This window comes from Poromitra crassiceps (genome assembly GCF_964638095.1).
Source record: "Poromitra crassiceps genome assembly, chromosome: 21".
Lineage (NCBI taxonomy): Eukaryota > Metazoa > Chordata > Actinopteri > Beryciformes > Melamphaidae > Poromitra > Poromitra crassiceps.
In genome coordinates, this window is record NC_139638.1 from 14,773,379 (window position 1) to 14,784,002 (window position 10,624).

At 43.2% G+C, this 10,624-nt stretch overlaps 1 pseudogene across 1 annotated transcript in view; it reads right to left on the bottom strand.

Moving 5' to 3' along the window:
- Positions 1 to 9,540, bottom strand: part of LOC310795277 (BCL2/adenovirus E1B 19 kDa protein-interacting protein 3-like) — a 9,681-nt pseudogene extending 141 nt beyond the window's left edge. Inside the window, exons 1-5 of the transcript in view lie at positions 9,504 to 9,540; positions 2,049 to 2,203; positions 1,745 to 1,820; positions 400 to 458; positions 55 to 186 (exon numbers count right to left, since the gene is read on the bottom strand). The product of the transcript in view is annotated as a BCL2/adenovirus E1B 19 kDa protein-interacting protein 3-like (transcript). The remainder of the gene's footprint in view (positions 1 to 54; positions 187 to 399; positions 459 to 1,744; positions 1,821 to 2,048; positions 2,204 to 9,503) is intronic.
- Positions 9,541 to 10,624: the final 1,084 nt, after the last annotated feature.

A 10,624-nucleotide genomic window follows, 5' to 3' on the forward strand; every position in this document is an offset into this window, starting at 1 on the left:
TTGCTACAGAAAATGGCTGACACTAAATAGCAAATAGTGTGTGTCTCACCCGACTCCCAGTGTGAAGCCAGCAGAGAGGGAAGGAGGATGAGCAGGACATCGGAGGAGAAGATTTGCCTTTTCATCACCTCTGTCTTCCTTACACTAAGAGATCTCTGCTGCTTAGGATGCTGAAACACAAAGTCTCTGGAGAGACCGAGCGAGAGACACAGAGAGACACAGAGAGAGAGACCGAGAGATAGTGGGTGATAAGATGTGCAGACAGAGGGGAAGAGAACTGGATAGCAGTACAACGTGCAGAATGGGGAGTATTGAGACCATGAAGGCCAAACTTATTTTGTTACAGACCATTTAGTCTCAAGAGTGTTGCAATTGAAGAGAAAACGAGGGGTAATTCACATGTCTCGCAAGCAAACACGTCCACCACGTCCCCTGGGAGGACACGTCCACCACGTCCCCTGGGAGGACACGTCCACCACGTCCCCTGGGAGGTCCTGATGGCTCTATTCAGACTGACAACAAACTATTTTAGTCTTGGAAAAATGAGTTTCCCGCCCTGTTTGAATCGTATAGTGACTCCAGGACCCAGAACAGAGTTAATCCACACACCAGAGATGGGGACTTGGACTTGCGACTTGGTGCACTTAAGTTGCACACACAGTGAGTTGAGACTTGACTTGAGACTCATCCTCAAAAGACTTGAGACTCGACTCGGACTCCAGATGTGGGACTTGTAAACAATCTTTATTTATTTATGTATGTATGTATGTATGTATGTATGTATGTATGTATGTATGTATGTATGTATTTATTTATTTATTTATTTATTTATTTATTTATTTATTTATGTATTTATTTATGTATGTATGTATTTATGTATTTATGTATGTATTTATTTATTTATTTATTTATGTATGTATTTATTTATTTATTTATTTATTTATTTATTTATGTATTTATTTATTTTGGTGCATTAGCATTAAGGAAGTGTCTACTACTAATAATAATAATCATAAATAATCAATGCTGATACTGTATGCTGATAACGGAGGGAGGATAATGCTTTTTATCTATCCAGTGTTCTAAGCAGATTGGATGGCATCCAGCAGATGATAGAATGCTTGTCAATAAGAGACTCGCCGTCGCCAACTGCTGCTCTTGTTGGGTAATTGTTGTAATTGCTACATGACCTCCCAGTAAAATCACCAGTGTCTGTGAAGATTTGTTTCTACTGTTGGGTCTAAAATAAAGAGCCTGGTCTCCTACCTGCTGTATTTGTAATTTTCAAAATAAGAGTGATATACTGTATGTGTTGAACATGGTGTTGTCTATTTCTATTTCTCTAACTGTCAACACAACACAACACACAACAACACATACAGTATATCACTCTTATTTTGAAAATTGGCCTCGACACACATGAAAACTTGGACATGGAGTTTTCAGTTTCTGAGGAATTCAAAGTACTGTAACAACAAAATCAAACTTCTGAGTGACTATTTTTCACATGCATCTGTTTTGTACATAGTCAAGGAGGAAGTCATGATTGCATCATCATATCCCGTCTTCGCCTCCTTGTTGCATGTGGTCACCATTTCCTGATGATGATTTGTGAATGATGTGATGAATGATTTGTGTTTGGACTCAAGATGCACGTAAACGTAGTTGAATGACAAATGATATTGGTAAAACAGAAGACAAAGGTGAGGTTATTGGAACACATGGGTCAGTGCTAGAGAAATACCTGTATGGTGACACAGTCACTGTCCTCACTAGTGGCTTGTGGGGAACCACTGGTCTGCGGAGTCACCTGTGGAGGACTGCGGACAACAAATTGACATTTACAATTTGCCTTCAATCTCAAGATATGGACAGACCATATTTGAATGATACTATATTTAAATGTATCAAACATTAAACAAAGATCAACATAATAAGTTCAGTGAAACTCATTACTGTGCTAATTATGTTTTACAGCGCACCATAGCTCCCCAGCCCACCCCCCCCCCCAAAAAAACCCCCCACACACAATCAAATTGCTTCATTACCTGTCTTTACTCCTTTCACACTCAAGCTGTGCCTCCAGAAGGACTCGCTGCAGCTCCCCCTGCAGGGCAGAGGAGGCGCTGTCCTGTGGCCCTGCCAGACTCTCCCTGCATGCGACTGACGGCTGCTATCCGCTCGTCCAGCTCTGCCCAGGAGCCTGTGGTATCAACAACACAGTCAGTGTGATCTGTCTGTGGTATCAACAACACAGTCAGTGTGATCTGTCTGTGGTATCAACAACACAGTCAGTGTGATCTGTCTGTGGTATCAACAACACAGTGTGATCTGTCAGGATGCCACGAGCAATCAGCGAGGACGCAGCAGACACTGAGCTTCCACACACATTTAACAGCCAGCCAGGATGGAATCAAATCTAAACTGGCTAATTGCTAATTAATGAGTGCTCCTACTGGCACTTCTCAACACAGCATGTGGGCGTGGCCTATCTGCTTGTTATCTGGGGCAGTGCTTCTTCTCAATCTAACCTAAACTAAACTGAAACAAATTAGATCACGGTCGGACCCCGATTTCATAAGATTTTGAAGCAGGGCCCCTCTATCTCATTCATAAGAGGTTTGCTTTTAGATCATTTATTATAGAAAGTGTGTGTGAAACCCCAGACCAAACATACTCATACATTCTGTCATTTCCCCCTGGGGGGCCTGGACCCCACTTTGAGAACCACTCATTCATATCTTCAGTCATTTTATGGAGTGTTTTGTTTTGAAATAGGTGCTATTAATAACCGCTGGACAATCTCCTGCATTGTGCGTTCTATGCTGAATCTGAGAAGACCCATCATTGGGAAGCAAATTATGACAGTGTGTGTGTGTGTGTGTGTGTGTGTGTGTGTGTGTGTGTGTGTGATTTTCCTCACTACTGTTACCCTATTGCTTTGCAGTGGGGTGGACAGTGGGAGCAGGTGTGTGGTGTCATGTGCTGACAGATGGTGAGAGATGTCAGCACCACAATGGATGTCCTGACATGGCATCAGATCACCTCAGAGGGGCTGCAGGCCAGAGAAGACACAATGACACTGGATGCACACATGAAGCCAAACAGTGCTGACCCAGGCTGACACACAGCATGCTTGACCCAGGCTGACACACAGCATGCTTGACCCAGGCTGACACACAGCATGCTTGACCCAGCCTGACACACAGCATGCTTGACCCAGGCTGACAGCCATTCACCCCCCACCCCACCTCTCTGCCACTCCTGTCATGCTGCCTGTCTCTTTCCCTGGAACACAAATCAACACCTCTCTCTATCCATCCCTCTCCTCTCATCTCTCTCTAATATGGCCTTTTTCTCTGCTTTATAGCACAGTGTCATCATGTTTAGTGGCAGCGGGGACAGTGACATGAGTGAGCAGACAGCTGGATGGGGGGCCCCTGGGGGCCCGGGGGGGATTGAGGGCTGGAGCGGGGGAAATGTTATTTTTCCACAAAGAGAGTTGACATCTCTGCATTGCTGTCTGACTTCTGACTGCAGCACTGCATCAGTTTCAACTGGGCCACTGTCACATGGGCGAGTGCTGGATGCTCAATTCATTTTTACTATAGCCTACCATGTTATGCATCGGCGGTCTAACAGAACACATTTCAGCATTTGTTGATCATTTCCTCCAACCTCTTGTCATCTCTCTTCCATCCTATGTTAAAGACTCTATGGAGTTCATTAATATGATTCAATCTATTCAGCTACCAGACGGAGATTCCTTTTTCCTCTAACTTCTTTTTGTCTGGCTCTGACTTTTACCACCAGGTGTCAGGCACGAGCATGGGGGCTAAAATGGCTCGTAGCTTTGCCTCCTTATACTGTGGACTCATGGAACATGACATCATTTTTAATGAGCATCGCAACCTACATCTACCCTTCATCAGCAACTGGAAGAGGTATATTGATGACATTTTCTTTGTGTGGAAAGGATCTGAAACACAACTGAAGGACTTCCATGATTTTATCAATACCAACAGTCGTCATCTGAAATTCACAATGGAATATGACAGGCATAAGATGAACTTTTTAGACATTCTTGTATACAGAGATGCTAATAATTTGGGCTCCAACCTATACCGTAAAAGTACGGACAGAAACTCCATTCTGCATGGACACTCTTTCCATCCAATTCCACTCAAAAGAAGTCTGCCCATCTCTCAGTTCAACCGCATTCGCCGTATCTGTAGCTCTGATGATGATTTTCAAGCCCAGGCTGCTGACCTAGAAACTCGTTTCCAACAGAGACAGTATAAACATCAATGGGTCACGTCACCGGTTTGAAAATGTATCACAAGCAGAGTGTCTCAGCCACACCAGACCCAGAGCATCTGAATCTAGAGTTAATTGTATAATCCAGTATTCACCCCTTGGCAGGGAATTTCAATCTATTGTTCAAAAATACTGGCACATTATAGAATCTGATCCAGCTCTCAAGTCCCTTGACACACCACCTCGGATCGTCTATAAGAGACCACCTAACTTAAGAAACCTGCTTGTGAGAGCCTACCTCCCACCTCCTACCCAGCCCCACTTTTTACAGTCTATCCCTCATGGTAACTACAGATGCGGCAACTGCACACAGTGTAACTTTACACACAAAGCCACCACTTTTACTCATCCACGTACAGGAAACCCCTTTAACATCAAAGGAGTGATAACATGTAAAAGTAATAATGTCATCTATATGCTCAAATGTCCATGTGGCCTCGCCTACATAGGCAAAACCACCAGACCACTTAGGACCAGAATCTCAGAACACAGATCCAACATCCGTAACAATGACATCAGAAGTCAGTGGCTGTCCACTTCACACAAGCTTCTCACAATGTTTCTTCTCTTAGATATTCTGGCATTGAACTTGTTAAACACCCTGTACGTGGAGGTGACATCAACTCTCTACTACTTAAAAGAGAGGCCTTTTGGATTTTCACCCTGGACAATCGAGCACCAAAAGGGCTGAACGAAGATTTTGACTTGCGGCCATTTTTGTAGTCATTTGTAGTCCTTTTGCAGGTGTGCTTGTAGGTGTGCTTTTGTGTGTGCTAATCTCATTATGTCCACATTGTAATGAATATTGCTCTGTCTAGTATCTCTGTCCTGTGTCATTTTCTTCACAGCTGTGGTATCTTCATATACTTTTTTACTACTACCACAATTTTAAAGTAGTAGAGACCACCTTGTAATAGTTCACATCACACTTTCTTCTTAAATATTACATTTCATTATGACGGTTTATACCTGATAACCCCAGTTTATGTGATATTCAAGTTGTTCTGAAAACGTCCATTATTGTCCTTTGAGACAATTATGTTTTGATATTGCCAGTTGCCATTTGATTATGTGAACAAGTGCACTGTATGTTTAATTATATTTATCACATGATGTGTCAGGTGACCCCTGCGAGGGTACTTAAGGGGTGTGTCCCTACACTACATTTATGTCTGAGGAAGGGCTTTGCCCGAAACGTCACTTTTTTGTGGTCAAATAAATATTTGGGAGCAGCTGCCAGTGTGCGGACTCTATTTTTATTACTTATTTGCACTTCGGTCCTGCACCTGGTTTTAACCCCTCACTGGATGTGCGTGCCTTTTTTGTACTTTTTATGCATGGATTTTTAACCATCTCATATGTGCAATGAGCACACAGCACACTGGAGCTATAGAGAGGCAAAGTGGAACGTCACTTCCTGCTTCAGCACTGTACCAGAGATTTTCATTCGCCATTTATTTTCCCATAGACATTTCGTAAAATGCTTATAAAATAGTTGTACTTCGTCGAACCAAACAGTTCAGCTAACGCTATAATCGGGAGAGACCATAGAACATTTCACTCGGACCAAAACTTAAAAAAACATCGAAAAAATATTTTCTTTAAACCCGCAATGTTTTGGTCCCAGTGAAATGTTATGCGATCTCTCCTGTTTCTAAATATATCTGTACCGTTCGGTTTGAACCAGTAAAACTATTTTTATACGCATTTATGAAATGTGGATGGGAAAATAAATGGCGGATGAAAATCTCTGGTACAGTGCTGAAGCAGGAAGTAGGCGGTCACTTTGCCTCTCTATAGACCCCTTATACGACTACGTCACACTGACATCACGCAGCGTCGATGCGCAAGACGGAGGCAGAAAGACAGACTCCGCGCAGCCCTGTCAAGTAGTTTTCCAGTGGCTGGGAAACTATTCGAGCAAGACATGTCTTCGTGTTGTCCAGTGCGATGCCAAAATAGGAAAGCTATTGTAGCAGAGTATTCGGGTCCGCCTATTCACACTTGGTTAATAAAATAATAAACGATAGAGCCAGGCTGTAACGTTATAACAAGCTTCTCCCCACATATCCTGTTCTATGCAACTCGAGGGAACATACACAGCCTCGCACACACGCAATAGAACACAACACAACACTGAACAGTCTCTTACACTATCAACAAAGCAAGGACTAAAGTTTTACCGAATCCCGTCAACTCATACTGCTTTTAATGCTAACCGTAGGTGTCTTTGGTTGCAAGCCGAAAGAGGAAATCGTTAAAAATGCCCGACTTTGCAGTGCTCGCTCATTTCATATCAGGTAAGCTGTAGGCTGCTAGTAACAGCCACATCGCTCGGTTAGTTAACAACCAAGTAACGTTAAATAATGTCATTATTGAGTTGAACTGATTGGAACGAGGACATCATTAAAAATGCCCGACTTTGTAGTGCTCTTCATAATCAGGTAAGCTGCCTGAAGCTGTAGGCTGCTCAGCCACATCGCTCGGTTAATTAACGACCAAGTAACGTTACATAATGTCATTATTGAGTTGTGTGCATTATCAACATAACAATATATCTTTGCAAGTTACAGAATAATTATCTACGCTATCCCCAGTTATAAAGGAATGCACGATATGTATTGCTGGCCACTAGGCTTGGCCAATTGACAGCGCCAGTGCGTATGGGTCTGTAAGACATATCCCATTAACCAACGTTAATTTCGATGCATAACATTGCTTATCACTAGGCGATAAGCTGTTGTAGTAAGCAGAGAACTGCATTTTAAAACTAAAATCTAACTGTGTGTCGCAGATGGGCACAGAGCAGTCCTGACAGCGGGGCTTTTACACAGTTCTCTGTGTCTGTCAATGCTGGGCTCATGGCTTTTTGCCTACACGATGCGCGCGCAGCTCCAATGTTGACAGCTGTATAAGGGGTCTATATGCTTCAGGAAATCTCTGCAGCTTAATTGGCTTACAGAGATATGAAAAGGTGAGCCATCATGGTATCTGTTAGGCTACATAACAGATACAAAGGTCCCGACAGCCCGCAATGCCGATAGCCCACAAGCAGAACCAGCTGAGCGAGGCGGGGTGTAGCGTGTCGGGGGACCGGCTGGAGCTAACCTCTCCCAGCCCCCACACCTAAACCTAACCTCTCCCACCCCCCACGCCTAAACCTAACCTCCCGCAGACCCTAACCCTAAACCTAACCTCTCCCACACCCCACGCCTAAACCTAACCTCCCACAGACCCTAACCGTAAACCTAACCTCTCCCACCCCACCCCCCACGCCTAAACCTCCCGCAGACCCGAACCCTAAACTTAACCACCTCTCCCACCCCCCACGCCTAAACCTAACCTCCCGCAGACCCGAACCCTAAACCTAACCAACTCTCCCACCCCCCACGCCTAAACCTAACCTCCCGCAGACCCGAACCCTAAACCTAACCACCTCTCCCATCCCCCACGCCTAAACCTAACCTCCCGCAGACCCTAACCCTAAACCTAACCTCTCCCACCCCCCACGCCTAAACCTAACGTTAGCATTGCGGGCTGTCGGCAGTAGGCTGTAGAGTCTAACACACTACAGTTCTTCCATTTCAGTTGTTTTTCAGCACAACTTATATATCCTTCACTTCAGCTGTTAATTGCTTTCTGTGAGGGCTCTTGAGTTACAGGTAGCATTTCTACATGTTACAGTAACCTCACGTTTTGGAGCTTTGACCATGTTTAGCCATATATATGAGATCTGTTATGAATGTTATGTTATGATAGTAGGTCCCCTATAAACAACTTCACATCCACCATGTCAGTAAATTGTCACATATAGCCTAGTCTTTATTTAACATGCAAGAAATACAGCAACATTATTTATTCCACCACAAAAGGTAACTTTTCAGGAACATGTAACCATGGTGCCGCAGTATGGCATTCATGGTGAGGGGAACTTAATCCTGTGGCTAATGTATGGAAACAGGGAGGTTGTCAGCTTTGTAACAGTATATTTATTTATCCATTTTGTAGAGCTGAGTTGGGCACGGAGGTGTTTTTTTAATATTAGTTGTGTCTCTCTAATATGATGGCTTGCATCCAGTAAACAGTTTGACTTGCAGATAGGGCAGTGTTTGTCTTAGCATGATGCAATAGGCTTATCTAACCATCACATTTAGTACTTTATCTCTGGGGGAATTTCCACAAACACGAGGCTTCAGTACTAGTCAGACTTCATGTCCTGTTTGAGTTAGACTTCCTGTCCATTTCAACAGAGGATAAATGTTACAGACCAGTCGCTCAAACACCTTCATGACAGTTAAATCAACAGGCTTGTAATCATTCAGGCATCAGGCTGTAGCATTAGACTTCTACTCTATCTGCCTGGTGTAATGTGGTACTGTGTCGGGTTCCTCACAGCTTTAATCAGAGGGTCAGGGGGACTCATGGTTGTGCACCCCGCTAAAGCTCAGAACCAAACATCCTTTTGTTATTGTTGTTGTTTTGCTTTGTTTTGTTGAATTAGCGTTAGCTGTGTCTCTCTAATATGATACACTGGTTTGCAGTAAACACTTTCATTTGCAGATAGGGCAGTGTTTGCCTTAGCATCCAATATCTAATCATCACATTTAGTAATTTATCTCTGGGGGAATTTCCACCAACACGAGGCTTCAGTACTCGGTTCCCACCCTACTCTGCCTCTGATTTGTGGTTGAGATTGATCTGAGGGTAAGCCAATCAGAGGCGGAGTAGAAGTGACATCTCACATTGCGTTTTTTTTATTCAACAGTTTAAACCTTGTGTCAATGTTTAAAATGTGTCCATTTGAGAATAAAATGAAATAAAATGTATTTTATGTATTTAAAATACATAAAATACAAGATCTGAAAGTATTTTGATACAAATTACATCTTATTTTTCTCGGTCCAGCCAAATACAAATTACAAAATACACAAATGTATTTTAAATACGTATTTTAAATACATGTATTTAAAATACTGCCCATCTCTGAGTGCTGTCATTTCCTGCTTCATTCTGAAGAAGGTCCTGAGACCGAAATGTCAAAAATAAACTACTGGGAAATTCCAACAGCAGTGTGCGGACTCTACTTTTTATACAAAATTAGCACCAGCTATAAGCCAATGACAGTGGTGCAGTGGTAGCGCTGTCGCCTCACAGCAAGAAGGTCCTGGGTTCGATTCCCAGTCCACCTGGGATGCTGTGGCACAGAGGGATGTGTCCCCTCATGTCTTCGGTATAGAGCCCAGGTGGGCTATCTCGTCAAAAGGGCCTTTCTGTGTGGAGTTTGCATGTTGTTCTCCCCGTGCTCCCCTGAGGTTCCTCCAATATGAACCCCCCGCACATTAAGAACATGCATGAAGTTCACCGCCTGACCGACAACAATGAAGATGCTCACTGCTCCAGGCTGCTCCTCAGAGGAAGGATGTGCCTTGTCTGGGTTAAACAAGCAGAGACTGAACGTCACCGGCCATCGTTAGCATGGTTGTGTTTGGCTGCATGCATGTGTTGTGTGACAAAATAAAGACAGGTTGTTCCATCTGGTTTAATCTCATCTTTAACTAATCATTGGTGATGAATGCTGGTTGGGGGCCCCAGGGATTTTTTTTGCCTATATTAGGGCCCCAACAGACTCTAGAATCACCACCAGGATATGCAGCCTGCTGAGTTGGCTGGGTATCTGCTCTCTGCTTGGGCAAGTCATGATCACATAAAAAGTTGTGAAATCGACACAAACTCATGCAGACTTATTTTAGTTTCTACACTTTACTACTTTATTAATATACTTTCTACTTTAGTTTCTTCTGAGCCACAGTGTCACCAAAACACATCAGTAAAGATATCCCTGTGACCTCAGAGAGTAATCATGGATGACACAGATGTGCTATGGGTACTGAGAGCCAGGATGGAAAAGGTACGGACATTGTTTCTTTTTAAACATGGAGGATTTTTAGTAAAAGTATAACCTACCAGAAGAAGATGGACATGATGAAATCAAACATCATCATTTCTCTTATTATAGGATGTGCATGTCACATCTGACAAGTCCTTCCAAAGAAGCTGTCACCTGCAGAAGAAGAAGAGGTAAGGCTTTAGAATACAGCCCGCAAATAAGCATGTACTTTTAGTATAACTACGGGGTACAAGGAGTGTAGTTATAGTATAACTACGGGGTACAAGGAGTGTAGTTATAGTATAACTACGGGGTACAAGGAGTGTAGTTATAGTATAACTACGGGGTACAAGGAGTGTAGTTATAGTATAACTACGGGGTACAAGGAGTGTAGTTATAGTATAACTACGGGGTACAAGG